Here is a 16,976-nt window from a genome sequence, read left to right as displayed (position 1 = left end):
CTTATAAGTCTTTTTCCAGGCCCCTGATTATTCTGTTACTCAACATTGAATTCCCTCCAATTTAATATCTATCTGAAGCAATGTCCAAAATTGAACACACTGTTCCAAGGGCAGGTTTACCAGACCTTCAAGAATTCCCTCATAAAGATATATTGTTCCTCTCATTGATTTCCCCGCTCCCCCAGACACACAGAGAAGTTGTATCTTTTGTCTTAATTATGCTATTTTATAATTTTTCAGCCTTCCCTTCATATATTTTGGAATGTAATATTTTCTCCCATTGCATCATGCTCCAACTGGATGTCCTTGAAATCTAATATCTTGGCCTTTCTTCAAATATACAATTTCCTTTGATAGATAGATTTTGTAGAACAATGGTGATGCATTAACTGCATGGTATATGGGAGATCACAATGGCCCAAATTCTTATGCCTTTGTGTTGAACAGTACCATACTCCAAGAATGGCCCAGTTCAAGTCAGTGGCATTACTCATAAATTAGGTGTTATCTTTACTCATGCTAGCTATTGGACTCTGGCCCAATATTATTTCTATGTAGATTTCGGAAGCTGGAGGCTAAGGAGATAAATGTTGAGTTGATGGAGATACCCATTGAATGAACTCCTCCATTAGTGATTGTTACTGCTGTATTCTCTGTGTGTTTTATAGTAATGTTTTTAATATATCTGGAAGCAGTACATGGTTAAATGTATATATGCATCGATTTAGCTGTCCAGAGACCACTGGCTCCATTGATATTGAATGGGAGCCTATCTTCTAAAGCCACATATACTACTTCTGGGGGAATTCTGCACCACTGTGCATGTGCAGAATTTATGTCTCCCACAGATTTCTTTGCTTCCCTGCAGAAAAATAACTTTCTGATGGGGAAGCAAAGGGAAGCCACAGAAGTGGTCATGCAACCCTCCCCAGCAGTATGTTTTGGGTGCCCAGGACAGCCAGCAGAGAGGTAAATCAATGTTGGGTGGGGGCAGGACTGGGGAAGATTTAGCTGGTGGCTCCTACCCTGCGCTGGGCTCAGCTGCTAGTCCCAGCTGGGCAAGATGGGACTTCCTCTTCCCCTGCATGGCATCCGGGGCTGGGTCAGACCCACTCCCAGATTTCTCCCCCGGCTGTAGGAAGCTCTTCAAATTCCCATTTCTCCTCCCTGTCCCTTGCTTCCTGCACCCATCGCTCCTCAGCTGCAGGGTGAGGGATCGTTGTACAGGGAACTGTGCCCCCATCCGTCCAACCCTTGTGCATCCAAACCCCCTCATATGCAGACCCTCCTGCCGAGCCTTACACCCCCCCTGCACCCAGAAACCCCCCAACAAGTCCCACTCCCCCTGCACCTGGACCACCCTGACGAGCCACCCGCACCCAGATCCCCCTCTACCAAGCCCCAACCAGCTGCACCTGGATCCCAACCCCACTGATCCCCACTCCCCCAGCCTCTGGACACCCCCCACTCCCTGCTGAGCCCCAACCACCTTCATCTGGACCCCCCACAGAGTCCCATTATCATTGCACCCAGAACCCCCCAACAAGCCCCTGTGCATCCAAATCCTCCTGCACATGAATCTGAGCCACCCACACCCAGATTGCCCCACATAGAACCTTCTCAACGCACACCTGATCCCACCACACTGAGCCCCTCCACTCTTGGATCCTGCCTTGCTGAGCCTGCCTGCCTGCACCTGGCATGGAGGGGCAGGGCTTTGGGGTGTCTCTAGGGCAGGTCCAGTCCTTGCACTGTGCCAGGGTTGGGTACAGCCTTACCGCTGAATCTGTGTCCCAGAAGGGGAGTTGCACAGTGATCTCCCACCTCTGTGCAGCCAGTGGTCTGTGCTCCCCAATGCCAGGCTGGAGCCTCCACATTTATTATTTGCAGAATTTAAAAATATTGTGCACAGAATTTTAATGTTTGTTTTGGTGCATAATGCCCTCAGAAGTAATATACCACATTGACTGGTGAATTCTCTCGGCTACTGAGGACTGGAAGTCTTTGCTTTGTCCTCCACCTCTGCCTCTGGGGCATTGGTGTTTGAGAATCTGATTCCGTTTTCCCTTGAGTCTATCAATACCCTTAGCCGATCTGGGCTGAATTTTTCCTGTCCCCTACAAGCCTGAGGAATGGGAATCTAATGCTGGTATCCCTAAATGTGTTGTGTGCATAGTGCTACTCATCCCACCAGCCCTTTGTCGCCTCTTCTTTTGTACTATTAATATTGATTTATTTAAATGTATCCCCTTCCTAACACTAGTGACTCTCTCCCTCCAAAGCTCTGTATTTCTGTATCTGGCTGTGTATTTTTAAAAAATTGGACTGTATCACAATGTAGCAAATATGCTTAAAATATTTATATGTTGTCCCTTCCCCAAAGCCTGTGAAAGTGTTTTATGAAATTACTCTCTGAATTTTAGAATGTGTGTTCCTGCATTTAGATGCCACGGAGATTGTTTTGTATTGGTATTATTGTTATGGGAGTATTTTTTATCAAACCGCTCCAGCAAAGCTTCCAAAATTCTACTGCTTAAAATTCATCTTCTTGGTCTCTAAGTAGATAGCAAAAACTGGTGCTTATGTAGAAAGGTGTTTCTAGAATTCCTGTACTTGGTTATTAGTAAGATTAAGATTTTGTTACGGTTATTTTTAGTAAAAGTCACAGTCAGATTGTGGGCATTAAACCAAATTTCATGGAAGCCCGCAACCTGTCCATGGGGCAGGAGGGAACTCACCGCTGGGACAGGGAGCAGCAGCTGACAGCTCCTCCACTCCTGCTGGTGCAGGCAGCGGGGGCTGAAGCCTAAAAAGTCTCAGAGGTCCGTTAAAGTCACGTGACCTCTGTGATGAAATTGTATCCTTAGTTATTAGACATTGGGGGCCACTGGATGTCTCTTGCATATTCTTTAAGGCTGTTCTTGTGTCATCCAGACATCTAAATTCAATATACCATGTTTCCTGGGATGCTCCTAGCGTGTGGCCACTGTTGTCAAAAAGGATCATTGGGGATGATTAAAAGCCACTGCCATTCAGCTAGCCACAGTGTATAGTAGGGATGTAAATACCAGTTTAAAAATTTAACTGGTTAAACAATTAAAATCATATCATTTAAACATTAACCGAGGTCACTCTGGCAGGCTGGTGCCAGCCCACAGATGGCCTGCTGGGGCTGAAATCCTGCCTCCTCGCCGCTGCTGGAGCTGCTCTAGCCAGCCTGGCCTGCTGTGGCTGGGGTCCCGCCAACACACCTGCCATGACCAGGGGCCCTCTCTGGCCTGCCCGCTGGGGCTGGGGTCCTGCCTATCTGCTGTGGTCGGGGTCCCGCCAGCCTGGCTGAGACTGAGGTCCCTCTGGCCAGCTGGCCCAACATGGCCTGGGCTGCTCTAGGCGGCCGGCCACCGGGATTAACGGTTAAGGTCTGGTTAATGGTAAGCCTAATTCAGGGAGCAATTAACCACTCAGAGACTTCAAACAGCAGGGCTGATCTGGCTCGCCAATGTTCAGAGCTAGGTACCCTTACCAAGCTACCAACAAACAGACTTGTCTCAGCTGGCACAGAGAACTCTTCTGTCAGCTGCCTCCCTTCCTGGCTCTTGAATCACTCAGCCCTTCAAACTGAGAGCTGGAATGGTATGAAAATCCTAGCTGTGCGCTGGAAGTCTGGCACTGAATGTTGTTGTTCGTGAAAAAGGCAGGATGTTGGCACTTTAAGAAATCCTCATGACAGACTGTGTACCTAGTGTTAGGTGTGATAAATAGACTAGCTTGCCTCCTCGTGTTTGTTCTAAAGGAAAGAGGTAGGATGATGTTGGCAAGTGATCTGCCCCTGTTTGTGGTGCCAAAGCCGAAAGGTTTCAAGTTCAAAGAAAGCAGAGATTTAAGGTGAGTTTATAGGCTTCCAGTGGGAATCATAGGACAGGAAGGGACCTCGAGAGGTCATCGAGTCCAGTCCCCTGCCCTCATGACAGGACTAAATACTGTCTAGACCATCCCGGCTAGACATTTATCTAACCTACTCTTAAATATCTCCAGAGATGGAGATTCCACAACCTCCCTGGGCAATTTATTCCAGTGTTTAACCACTCTGACAGTTAGGAGGCTTTTTCCTAATTTCCAATCAAAACCTCCCTTGCTGCAGTTTAAGCCCATTGCTTCTTGTCCTAGCCTCAGAGGTTAAGGAGAACAAGTTTTCTCCCACCTCCACCCCGATATAACGCTGTCCCTGGGAGCCAAAAAATCTTACTGTGTTATATCGAACTTGCTTTGATCCACTGGAGTGCACAGCCCCGCCCCCCTGGAGCACTGCTTTACCGCGTTATATCCAAATTCGTGTTATATCAGGTCGCGTTACATCGGGTTAGAGGTGTACTTGAAAACTGTTACATCCCCTCGCAGTCTTCTCTTTTCCAGACTAAACAAACCCATTTTTTTCAATATTCGCTCATAGATCATGTTTTCTAGACCTTTATCATTTTTGTTGCTCTTTGCTGAACTTTCTCCAGTTTGTCCATATCTTTCCTGAAATGTGGCACCCAGAACTGGACACAGTTCTCCAGTTTAGACCTAATCAGCTTGGAGTACAATGGAAGAATTCCTTCTCGTGTCTTGCTGATAACACTCCTGCTAATACATCCAAGAGTTTTATTTATTTATTTATTTATTTATTTTACTGTTGACTCATATTTAGCTTGTGATCTATGACCCCAGATCGCTTTCTGCAGTACTGCTTCCTAGGCGGTCATTTCCCATTTTGTATGTGTGCAACTGATTGTTCCTTCCTAAGTGAAGTACTTTGCATTTGTCCTTATTGAATTTCATCCTTTTTACTTCAGACCATTTCTCCAGTTTGTTCAGATCGTATTGAATTATAATCCTATCCTCCAAAGCACTTGCAACCCTCCCATAGAATCATAGAATATCAGGTTGGAAGGGACCTCAGGAGGTCATCTAGTCCAACCCCCTGCTCAAAGCAGGACCAATCCCCAACTAAATCATCCCAGCCAGGGCTTTGTCAAACCTGACCTTAAAAACCTCCATAAGGAAGGCAAGTCCACCACCTCCCGAGGTAATCTATTCCAGTGCCTCACCACCTTCGTAGTGAAAAAGTTTTTCCTACTATCCAACCTAAACCTCCCCTACTGCAACTTGAGACCATTACTCCTTGTTCTGTCCCAGATTAGTGTCATCCACAAACTTTATTAGTGTACTCTCTATGCCAGGGGTGGGCAAACTGCGGTCTGCAGGCCACATCTGGCCTGCGGGACGGTCCTATTTGGCACCCGAGCTCCTGGCTTCCCTGCTGTTCCCCCTCTCCTGCAACCTCAGTTCAATGCACCACTGGCGCAGTGCTTGGGGCTGTGAGCTCCTGGGGCAGCGCAGCTGCAGAGCTTAGCCTGACCAGGTGCTCTGAGCTGCGTGGTTGCAGTGGTGGTGTGGCCTGGCTCCTGGGGCAGCATGGCTATAGTGCTGCCAGCCACCGGTGCTCCTGGCAGTATGGTAAGGGGGCAGGGAGCAAGGGAGTTGGATAGAGGGCAGAGGAGTTTGGGTTGGTGGTCAGGGGGGCGAGAGTGTGGATAGGGGTTGGGGCGGTTGAGGGGGGAAATGGGGTTGAATGGGGGCAGCAGGGGGCAGTCAGGGCAGGAGTTCCAAGGGCAGTCAGGATAGGGAGAAGGGGTGGTTGGATGGAGCAGGGGTCTTGGGGGGGCTGTTAGGGAACGGGGGGGGGTTGGATGGGGTGGGAGTCCCGGAGGGGGCAGATAGGAGGTGGGTGCTGGGTCACATCCCCCTCCCCTAACCGGCCCTCCATACAATTTACGAAACCCGATGTGGCCATCAGGCCAAAAAGTTTGCCCGCCCTGGTCTATTCCATTACCTGGATCACTGATCACGATATTGAACAGAACTAGACAGAACTGATCCCTGCGGGACCCCACTTGATATGCCCTTCCAGCTTGACTTTGAACAAGTTATGCACACACCTCATAGTAGCGCCTTCTAGCTTGTATTTCCCTAGTTTGTTTACGAGAAGATCGTGTGAGACGGTATCAAATGCCTTACTAAAATCAAGACATAACACTGCTTCCCCTCTTCTCCCCAAGGCTTGTTACCCTGTCAAAGATTGTTCTTGACAAATCCATGCTGACTGTTACTGACTTTATTATCTTCTAGGTATTTGTAAATTGATTGTTTAATGAATACAGGACCCCTAAAGAATAATAGGATGTGGATACTTTCGCCGTTAGGTTACTAGGTGTGTGGTGATTGAATGTTGTTACAGCCTCTGCTGAGTGTTCAGTGACTTGTGTGAAGTAAGTTGCTTTTGGTGGAGAACTTAGTTGGACAAGTGAAAAATTGCCATTGCTTTTGGCATTCCTGTTGGCAGCCTCAGCAGAGGATCAATAGGTGTGTATATCTCATCAGCCAAGGGCTGCATGCTTATGGAGATGGCAAAACCCTTAAAGATGGACTTCCCTGGTTAGGCTGAAGTGATTAGAGAAGGTCATATGTGGGATGCTGCTGCTTTCCAAGGGTCATCTGTTCTGGGACAAAAACAGCTACAACTACAGCCCCAGAGATGTTGTTCTGAACCTCTCATTAGCTTTCAGTGCCCTTTAAAGAAATGATGCAACATTTTTAAAGGAAATGGATTTTATCTACTTATTTTAGAATCTGCTTCCAGGCATGCCATAGTGAATTCTAGCTACATGACTTGTATCAAAGGACACCACGCAAGAGTGTATGCCAGAGATTATGGCACTAACCTAGGACCTGAGTTTAGAGTGGTTTCACAACTCTACTGCTTGGTTCTGAGTCTGTTCAAAACCATCCTCTATCTGGGATGGTGAGCCATACTACACCCCTTTGAATATTTCAACTATAAACTTTTCCTAAGTGGATCAAGCCTTCCCTGGGGGTTTCTGCCATGTACAGTTATTTCAGTGATGTACTCCTATCTCAAGACACTTCCCTCAAGCAATGTGTATACTGTTGTGTTCATTCATTACGCTTGGTACGGTGGCTATGTTCAATAGGGCAGGAGAGGCCACTGGCTTTCCTGGATTCAGTATACTGTGTGTTCTCACAAGCCATTAAAATCAATTTTTTTTTAGTACCATGGGAGGGGTGGGATGTGGGGAGAAAGGAGAAAGCAAAACCTACAGCTGAACCTTAATCACCAGTTGTGGCTCCCAGATAAGGCAGGCATGTTGGGTGTACTCAGTCCAGTGGGTCTCGGGCAGTGCTTTGACACCTCTCTGCCTCTGCTACTTGCGAAGGTGCTAGGAATGGTTGAGGGCAATCAGAGAGTGAACAGCTGGTACTTGTTTTGGTATTGCTGTTCTTCTTCGAGTGATTGCTCATATCCATTCCAGTTAGGTGTGTGCGCCGCGCGTGCACATTCGTCGGAAAACTTTTACCCTAGCAACTCGGTGGGCCGGCAGGTCGCCCCCTAGAGTGGCGCCATCATGGCGCTTGATATATATCCCTGCCGGCCCACCCGCTCCTCAGTTCCTTCTTACCGCCCGTGTCGGTCGTTGGAACAGTTGAGCGCGGCTTAGCTGACCTCCACTTCCCTAGCTACTCGTAGTTCTCGTATATAGTTATACAGTTATAATTCCTTTATATATATATTTGTATAGTTATACGTTTTTTCTCTGCTAACATAGTTAGATTGATAATTGTTAGCGGGGTTCAGGAAGTAGCCCCTTCCATGAACCCGGTGCCGGAGCCCATGCACGGCTCACCGGGTTTTAAAATGGGCTCGGCCTGCCAGAAGCCGATGCCGAAGGGAGATCCACACGACTCCTGTTTGAAGTGCCTCAGGGAATCACTTGACAGCTAAGTACCCCATTTGCAAGGCTTTTAAGCCGAGAACAAAAAGGAGCGGGACTTTCACTTACCCCTCCACCTTGGGCGCCGAGCGATGATCAAGCGGCTGGCAGAAGCGCCTCCTCGGCACCGGACTCCGCCGGTACTGCCAAGGCCTTTCGGCACCGGCCGTCGCCGGCACCGAAGTCGACTCGGCACCGCTCCCTTCCTCCGAGGTTGAGAGAGCCTACAATTCCTGCTGGTGCCTGACGGCTCCCCGGCACACGCCGTGGTAGAGCCCCCTGCTCCTGCTGCTTCCGTGCCACCTGCATCGCAGCCAGAGAGCTCGCCTAAGTCGGATGGCCCGGCACCGACACCTGCAGAGGCACCGATGACATCGGCACCGTCGATTCCAGTCCCCCAGGGCCATTGAATCCGGTGCCTAACAGCTCCCCGGCACGCGCCGTGGTAGAGCTTACTGCTCCTGCTGCTTCCTTGCCGACTGCACCGCAGCCAGAGAGCTCGTCTAAGTCGGATCGCCCGGCACCGACACCTGCTGAGGCACCAACGACGTCGGCACCGTCGATCCCGGTCGCACAAGGGCCGTAGAATCCGGTGCCTGACGGCTCCCCGGCATGCGCCGTGGTTGAGCTACTGCTCCTGCTGCTTCCGTGCCATCGGCACTGCAGCCAGAGAGCTCGTCTAAGTCGGATCGCCTGGCACCAACACCTGCTGCGGCACCGACGACGTCGGCACTGTCGATCCCGGTCCCACAAGGGCCGTAGAATCCGGTGCCTGATGGCTCCCCGGCACGCGCCGTGGTTGAGCTTCTGCTCCTGCTGCTTCCGTGCCAACGGCACCGCAGCCAGAGAGCTCGTCTCAGTCGGATCGCCCCGCACCGACACTTGCTGCGACACCGACGACGTCGGCACCGTCGATCCCGGTCCCATAAAGGCCGTAGAATCCGGTGCCTGACGGCTCCCCGGCACGCGCCGTGGTTGAGCTACTGCTCCTGCTGCTTCCGTGCCAACGGCGCCGCAGCCAGCTCGTCTAAGTCGGATTGCCCGGCACCGACACCTCTGAGGCACCGACAACGTCGGCACCGTCGATTCCAGTCCCACAAGGGCCGTGGAATCCGGTGCCTGACGGCTCCCCGGCGCGCGCCGTGGTTGAGCTTATTGCTCCTGCTGCTTCCATGCCGACGGCACCGCAGCCACACAGCTCATCTAACTCGGATCGCCCGGCACCGACGCCCACCGAAGCTCTGACGACCTCGGTACCGTCGATCCCGGTCCCATGAGGGCCTTCGAATCCGGTGCCTGACAGCTCCCCAGTATGCACTGTGGTTGAGCCTGCTGTTCCCTCCATGCTGGAGGCATTACCAACGGCGAGGGATCTCATTGCCATGACAGAGTCGATGCTGCCTGACCCCGGCACCGCCGGTGCGGGTAATACAGTCTCTTCATGTGACCATCCTCTGTCAGCACAGCAGAGCGGCACCGTTCATGATCACGGTCCCGCAGACACTCCAGATCCTGTCGGCACGCCCGACACCACTTGCAGTCCCGGTGCTGTTTTCCTCATCGGTACTAGTCGCACTCGCTGCACCGGTCGGTATCCCATTCGCCGACCCGCTATCGGCACCGTTCCGACTCCCGGCACCGCGACAGGTACCTTGACTCCTGTAGCCTCTCCCCGAGCCTCGAGATCTCGGTCGACCTCCAGGCACCATTCTGGTTGCGGTCTGGATCTCGTTCCAGGTACCGGTACGCATCCCGGTGCCGGTTCCCGGTGCCGAGTTGGGCAAGGTCCGATAGAGTCAGAGACTCTGCCTGTGCCTTCTTTTAGTACCTCCATGGCCATCCGGACACGCATGCGTGTCATCCCACATGCGCAGATCTTATGCTCAGGACCACGATTCTGATATGATGGCCAGCGGGCGCCAGCCCCGAAACCGGCCAAGAGTTCGCTGCTGTCTTGGAGGACGGGGGAAAAGAAAAAGGTACCCAGAGCATCCCTCCAGGCCTCGTTCGATGCAGCAGACTCTGCAGCCAGGACTCTGGCCTTTGGTGTCGCCATGAGGTGCATCTCATGGCTCCAGGTTTTAAACCTCCGGCCGGAGCTGCAGTATGCCATTCAGGATTTACCCTTTGTGGTAAAGGCCTTTCGCGGCAAAGACAGCCCCAGGCTGCCAAGCCTAATGGACGATAGGGTCCTAATGCGCTCTCTCAGCATGCATTTGCCAGCGACCAAACGCAGGCCTTTCTGCCCCCACCCGCCATACTCTGTGCCTAGCCAGAGACAGGACTTTGGCAAACGGCGAGGCCAAGGCGGTCGCAGACGAACCTTCCAAGGTGCGCCTGAGGGCGGTGTACCAGTCACAGACCGGGATCCCAATCCCGCTTTCTCCTGGCGTGGCCCTAGTTAATTTCAGATCGCTAGATCCTGCGCACGGTGGAGCATAGATACCACCTCTAATTTATTCCAGGCCTGTCCCCGTTCAGGGACCCCTCTCACGAGCAATTCCTCGTACAAGAGGTGCAGACGCCGATGGACGAAAGGGGCAAGGGGTTTTACTCCCGTTATGCCCTAGTTCCCCACTCGAACGCAGGTCTCAGACCTTCCTAGTCCTGCATGGACTCAACCGGTTTAGGATAAGGTTGAAGTTCTGCACGGTATCCCTGGGAACCATTATTCCATCCTTGCCTCCTGGGGGCTACTATGCCGCCCTGGATATGAAGGACGCGTACTTTCGCTACGCCATCTTCCCTCCGCACAGGAGATACCTCCGCTTTCTAGCTGACTGTCAGTACTTCTGGTTTACGGCCATAGTCGCCGCCTACCTTCGCTGATGTCGGATATGCGTTTTCCGTATCTGGACGATTCGCTTATCCGAGGAGACTCTGAGACACAAACCACTCAGCGCGTGGGCATCGTCACGGTCTTATTCACAGGTCGAGGCCTGATGATTACTATAGAGCAATCCACTCTGGTTCCCACGCAGAGGTTGGACTTCCTAGGAGCTATCTTGGTCTCCTACCTAGCCGGAGCCTGCTTATCACAACTGCGGTTTTAGGCGATGGCAACAATCATCTGAGGTCTGCAGGCTTTCCCAACGACCTCGGCTCGTACTTGTCTCAGTCTCCTGGGTCCATGGTTGCCCGCAAGTTGGTAACCAAACATGCCAAGCTCCGCCTCCGTCCTTTCCAAGTCCGACTCACCTCGGCGTACCACCCGGACAGGGAGCCAATGGTCATGGTAGGCTCCCTAGAGTGGTGGCTAACTCCCTCCCTGGTGTGGGCAGGGAGGCGGTTTCCTCCGCCCCAGCCCTCACTGCCCCTGACGACGGACGCATCATCTCTCTGCTCAAGTGCTCACGGTCACCTCCGAGCTTAAGGCCTTTGGTCTTCTCGGGAGCTGGCATTCCACATCAATGCCCCAAAAATGAGAGTAGTCCGCCTGGCGTACCAGGGGTTCCAGCGGCAGCTGCGAGGCCGTTGTATCTCGGTGTTTACAGCCAACACAGCGGCCATGTGCTTCATAAGTATCCAGGGAGGGACATGATCCTCCCCCCCCCTTTTTTGTCAGGAGGCCATCCATTTCCGGGACTTTTGCATGGCCTACTCGATGGAGCTGGTGACGTCCTTTCTCCCAGGCGTTCGGAACGTCTTGGCGCTTGGACTCAGCAGGTCTTTCCTGTCTTACGAGTGATCACTCTGCCCCATGTGAGGCGTTCTGCTGTCCAGAAGCGGAGATGTTTCCTCACATAGACCTGTTCGCTCACCGAGAGAGCAGAAAATGCCAGATGTTCTGCTCCTTCCAAGGTCTCTCCTCAGGATCGGTCTTGGGCGCATTCCTGATGCCGTGGAAAGGCCAACTCCATTATGCCTTCCCACTGTTCCCACTGGTTCATTAGGTCCTGCTCAAACTCCGCAGGGGCAGAGCGCGCATCATCATGATCACTCCAGAGTGGTCCAGGCAGCACTGATATACCACGTTGCTCGGCCTGTCAATAACAGACCCAATTACCCTGCCACCCCACCCAGACCTCATCACTCAGGGCAACAACAGGCTTCGTCACTCGGACCTGCAGCCTCTTCGCCTCACGGTGTGGCCGCTGCGTAACTGAGCCGGGGTGACAGGAAGCCTTCCACCTGGTCAACGTACCGGGCCAGGTGGAAGCATTTCGTCTACAGCTGCAATACGCTCGATCTTGCTCCTGCTGAGGTCTCGACCCCCTCTATTTGGCCTACCTCTGGCCTTCAGCGGCAGGTCCTGGCGGTATCATCGCTGAGGATACACTCAGCAACCATCTCTACCTTCCAGCCAGGCTAAGGTGGACGTTCCGTGTTCTCATGCTCTATGGGTTCGAGATCCCTCAAGGGCTTGGAGAGCTTGCACCCTCGGGTGCGCCGCCAGCCCCAACCTGGGACCTCAACCTAGTTTTAATCAGACTTATGTCTCCCCCAGTCGAGCCGTTCACGACTGGCCCTCTGTTATACCCGTCTTGGACGACAAACTTTCCTCGTAGCTGTTACATCGGCCAGACGGGTCTCCGAGCTCAGAGCTCTTACGAGGGTTCCGCCGTACACTAGGTTTCACAAAGACAAGGTGCAGTTATGACCGCACCCGGCTTTCCTCCCTAAGGTGGTTTCGGCCTTTCATGTTACCCACAGCTCAACGCAATGGGCACAACCATTGCACTCCTTGGACATCTGTGGAGTGCTCGCATTTATATTGCGCTGCCAGAACCATTTCGTAAGGTGCCCCAGCTCTGTCACGGTAGCGGGCCAAAGGGAGGGCTTGCTTGTTTTCCTCTCAGAGGATCACATCTCGGGTGATGGCAGACTTCCGAACTTGTTATGATTTGGCTCATATTTTCCCCAAGCCACATCATCGTGCAGTTTACCAGGGCTCAGGCTTCATCTGCCGCCTTGCTGGCTCGTGTTCCTACCCACGAGATCTGTCGCGCAGCTCCATTGGTCCTCGGTCCATACCTTTGCTTCGCAGTATGCCCTGGTTCAACAGTCAGGAGATGCTGTAGCCTCTGGCTCAGCAGTTTTCATTCTGCCACATTTCACTCCGACCCCACCGCCTACATAAGGCTTGGGATTCACCTAACTGGAATGGATATGAGCAATCACTCGAAGAAGAAAAGACGGTTACTTACCTTTGTAACTGTTGTTCTTCGAGATGTGTTGCTCATATCCATTCCACACCCGCCCTCCTTCCCCTCTGTCGGAGTAGCCGGCAAGAAGGAACTGAGGAGCGGGTGGGCCGGCAGGGATATATATCAAGCGCCATGATGGCGCCACTCTAGGGGGCGACCTGCCGGCCCACCGAGTTGCTAGGGTAAAAGTTTTCCGACGAATGTGCACGCGCGGCGCACACACCTAACTGGAATGGATATGAGCAACACATCTCGAAGAACAACAGTTACAAAGGTAAGTAACCATCTTTTTTCAAACCATTGGAAGTTTTCATGTGAAATCTCTTCTGAGGCTACTCAGTGTTGTGACAAGTAGGGTATCTCACAGGCTAAATGTTTGCTTGCCTTCGTTCATGTTCTCTGAGCTGCTGTCTGTCCCATTTTAAAAACAACATCTGGGCTGCTCTCTGCAAATGTTCTTAACAGGCCTGAACTAAATGCTATAGAAGTGATCTAGATATAATGGGAATTTAGCACAGGTAAGGCAGCCAATATTGCTACTTCATGATAATCTGAATTATGCCCTTGTCATAAACAGACAGTCCAGGGTTAATTCCTCTTTTATCTGTAAAGGATTAAGAAGTTCACATAGACTAGCTGACGCCTGACCAGAGGAACCAATGGGGGGACAGGATGTGTTCAAAGAGGGAGGAGGGAAATCAGTCTTTTGTCTGTTCAGTAAGTTTGTGCTGGAGTGAAGGATCCAGGAATCAGCCATCTAACATTTCTTAAAAGGAGTAAGTATTTAGAGAAGGAATTTATTAAATTATTTTTATTTTCTTTTGTGACTTCATTTGCATAAGAGGGAGAATCAAATTGGGTTTCGTTTGTGTAACTTTAAGTTTTTGCCCAGAGGGACGTCCTCTGTGTTTTGAACCTGTTGTCTGTGAGAGTGGCTTGCATGCTAATCTCACAGAGGTATTCCTTTCACCCTTCTTCTTTAATTAAAAGTCTTCTTTTGAGAACCTGATTGATTTTTTTCCTTGTTTTAAGATCCAAGGTTTTTTTGCATCTGGGCTCACCAGGAATTGGTGAGAGGTGAATCAGTCTCAATCCTGCCAGGAAAAGGGGGATAAAGACTGGGGAAATATTTGGGGGGAAGATAGAGTTTCCAAATGACTCTCCCATAAACGTTTGTTTAAACTATTTGATGGTAGCAGCTACTAGATCTAAGCTGGTAAATAAGCTTAGGGGTTATCTCATGCAGGTCCCCACATCTGTACCCTGAAGTTCAGAGTGAGGGTGACACCTTGACAACGATAATCTGAATTATGCCCAGCCTACCAGTAAATCCTTTGCAGCCCCTCAAGTCAGCTTCTTCTGATCTTTTTTTTGAGTAATGGATAGGCAAAGGACAGGGAGATGAGCTAAGCCACCAATGTCTGCTAGGGTCTCTAATAGCCTGCAGTATAAGATTCAGTAAATTATCATTTAACATGGTTGAAATAAAGCTGACTTAATGGGTTGGTTACTGGCTTTTAAATGCTAAATATCTTAACTGATATTCTGAAAAAGTCACAGACGAAAATGTTTGGCTTTGTCCTTGTCTCTCTGTGCACATCACAACAATACTGCACCATTGGGCGTGGCTGGCAGTGTTTGGAGAGGGCCAGTGTTGGGACAAAAATTGGGGTTGTTGGTTAGGACTAAGCTGTATTTGCATAGCTGTTATATTGGAAGCATGTGCAATGCCTGCATGGGGGCAGGGGGTGCATCATATTGGGGAAAAAGGAATAAGGGACAGGGTCCCCTCAAATTATACTGTCATCATTCTGGGTTGGCCCAATGGGCCCCTTGCAGGTAGGCATGGTGTTGCAGGAGAGCCCTTAATTGATTTTCCCCTAGCCAGGGGTATCATAAAGTCTGACCAGATGGCTAGGTGCAAAAGAGCACCCTGTTGTGGAGGGTCTTATCTATTAATGGAAAAGCCAATGCAAAACATAAACAAAGCTTTCTCCCTCAACGTCTCAGGGTGACTAGGTCGTGTTTTAGTCCATCTCTCACCCGCCTGAATCCAGTGCTCGCCTCTACTGACGTTCTTCCCCAGGAGTTCTCTCAATTCCAGTCTTTGCCCCTGGTGTTAGGCCTCATCCCTGGAATCATGTGTCTGGGGAACTCCTCCCACTGTGACTCTTCTCCTGGGATAGCAGGTGATCCTTGCCAAGCTGGACTTCTGGCCAGTATCTGGGAAACCCCTGGCTGAGACTAGGCCCTCTTGGAAGCTTGCTGACTGCAGCCGTCCAACTAGGAGGCTCCCCTCTCTAGGAGCAGCTCTTACAGGTTTTCTGTTCTGGTAGGTTCACCCTCTAGGCCCTCTGCTCTGCCCTCTTGCTCAGGCCTTTCCTTATACATCTTCTCCACAGGAGCTTCCTGTGTCCCATTGGAGTTTGGGGTAACATTTATTAGGTCCAGGTTAGGGCTACCATATTTGAACATTGAAAAAAGAGGACAATCCTGGCCCTCCCCCAACTCTGCCCCTTCCCCAAAGTCCCCATCCCAACTCTGCCCCTTCTCCACCCCCATTGGACCCCTTCCTCAAATCCCCGGCCCTGCCTCTTCCCCTGAGCGTACCACATTCCCCCCCTTCCCCCCTCCCTCCCAACCACCTGAAACAGTCACCTCCTCCCCAGGCTCCAACTTTCCTGTGTCCTGCTGCTCTCCAACCTGTGCATCCCCGGCCGGGAGCTTCCGCCCGTGCAGCAGCAGCAGCCGGGGCCAAAGGGGAGGGAAGTTGCTTCGAGCCCCGTGCCTGCCCCCGAGCTGGGCGTCCCAGCCCCAACATGCACTTAGGACAGAAGAATCCCATGCACTGCTACAGACTAGGGACCGAGTGGCTAGGCAGCATTTCTGCAGAAAAGGACCTAGAGCTTACAGTGGACGAGAAGCTGGATATGAGTCAACAGTGTGCCCTTGTTGCCAAGAAGGTGAACAGCATTTTGGACTGTATAAGTAGGGGCACTGCCAGCAGATCGAGGGACGTGATCAGTTCCCTCTAATCGACATTGATGAGGCCTCATCTGGTGTACTGTGTCCAGTTTTGTGCCCCACACTACAAGAAGAATGTAGAAAAATTGGAAATAGTCCAGCAGAGGACAACAAAAATGATTAGGAGGCTGGAGCGTATGACTTATGAGGAGAGGCTGAGGGAACTGAGATTGTTTTAGTCTGCAGAAGAGAAGAATGAAGAGAGATTTAATAGCTGCTTTCAACTACCTGAAAGGGGGTTCCAAAGAGGTTGGATCTAGACTGTTCTCAGTGGTAGCAGATGACAGAACAAGGAGTAATAGTCTCAAGTTGCAGTGGGGGAGGTTTAGGTTGGATATTAGGAAAAACTTTTTCACCAAAAGGGTGGTGAAGCACTGGAATGGGTTCCCTAGGGAGGTGGTGGAATCTCCTTCCTTAGAGGTTTTTAAGGTCAGGCTTGACAAAGCCCTGGCTGGGATGATTTAGTTGGGAATTGGTCCTGCTTTGAGCAGGGGGTGGACTAGATGATCTCCAGAGATCCCTTCCAACCCTGATATTCTCTAATTCTAAGGCGACGCTATCTAAATTCATGTACAAATGAGTGCAGATTTTAAGTGGAGGGTAATTAACTATTGGAACAACGTACCTAAAGATGTGGTGGATTCTTCGTCCTTTGGTCCTGGAGTGTTTAAATGAAGACTGGTTTCTCTTTCTGAAAGAGATTCTCTAGCTCAACCAGAAGTTATGGGCTGGGTTGGTGCAGGGATCTCTAGCCTGTGCTATGCAGGTAAACTGGATGATTGTAATGGTCCCTTCTAATCTTAAATTCAATTAATTTAATTTGTGACCCAGCAATTTAGTTTGTGACTGCACCATTACATGGCCATGTCTATCCATCGGGCAGCTTTGGGAGGAGATGTATGTTCTCCTTGAAGTTAAATTTGTTAATGTCAGTGTTCTGAGCAAAGCTTAGCCACTCTTTCAGGTGAAACCT

General features: G+C 50.9%; 1 protein-coding gene across 7 annotated transcripts in view; it reads left to right on the top strand.

Annotated features, from left to right (window-relative positions):
• Positions 1 to 16,976, top strand: part of PNPLA7 (patatin like phospholipase domain containing 7) — a 415,290-nt gene that overhangs the window by 191,818 nt on the left and 206,496 nt on the right. The gene's annotated exons all lie outside the window — the stretch shown is intronic.

This window comes from Gopherus flavomarginatus, chromosome 17, assembly GCF_025201925.1.
Source record: "Gopherus flavomarginatus isolate rGopFla2 chromosome 17, rGopFla2.mat.asm, whole genome shotgun sequence".
In the NCBI taxonomy this organism is placed as follows: domain Eukaryota; kingdom Metazoa; phylum Chordata; order Testudines; family Testudinidae; genus Gopherus; species Gopherus flavomarginatus.
Note: the sequence above shows the minus strand (reverse complement) of the source record. Positions and strands in the feature narration are given on the sequence as shown.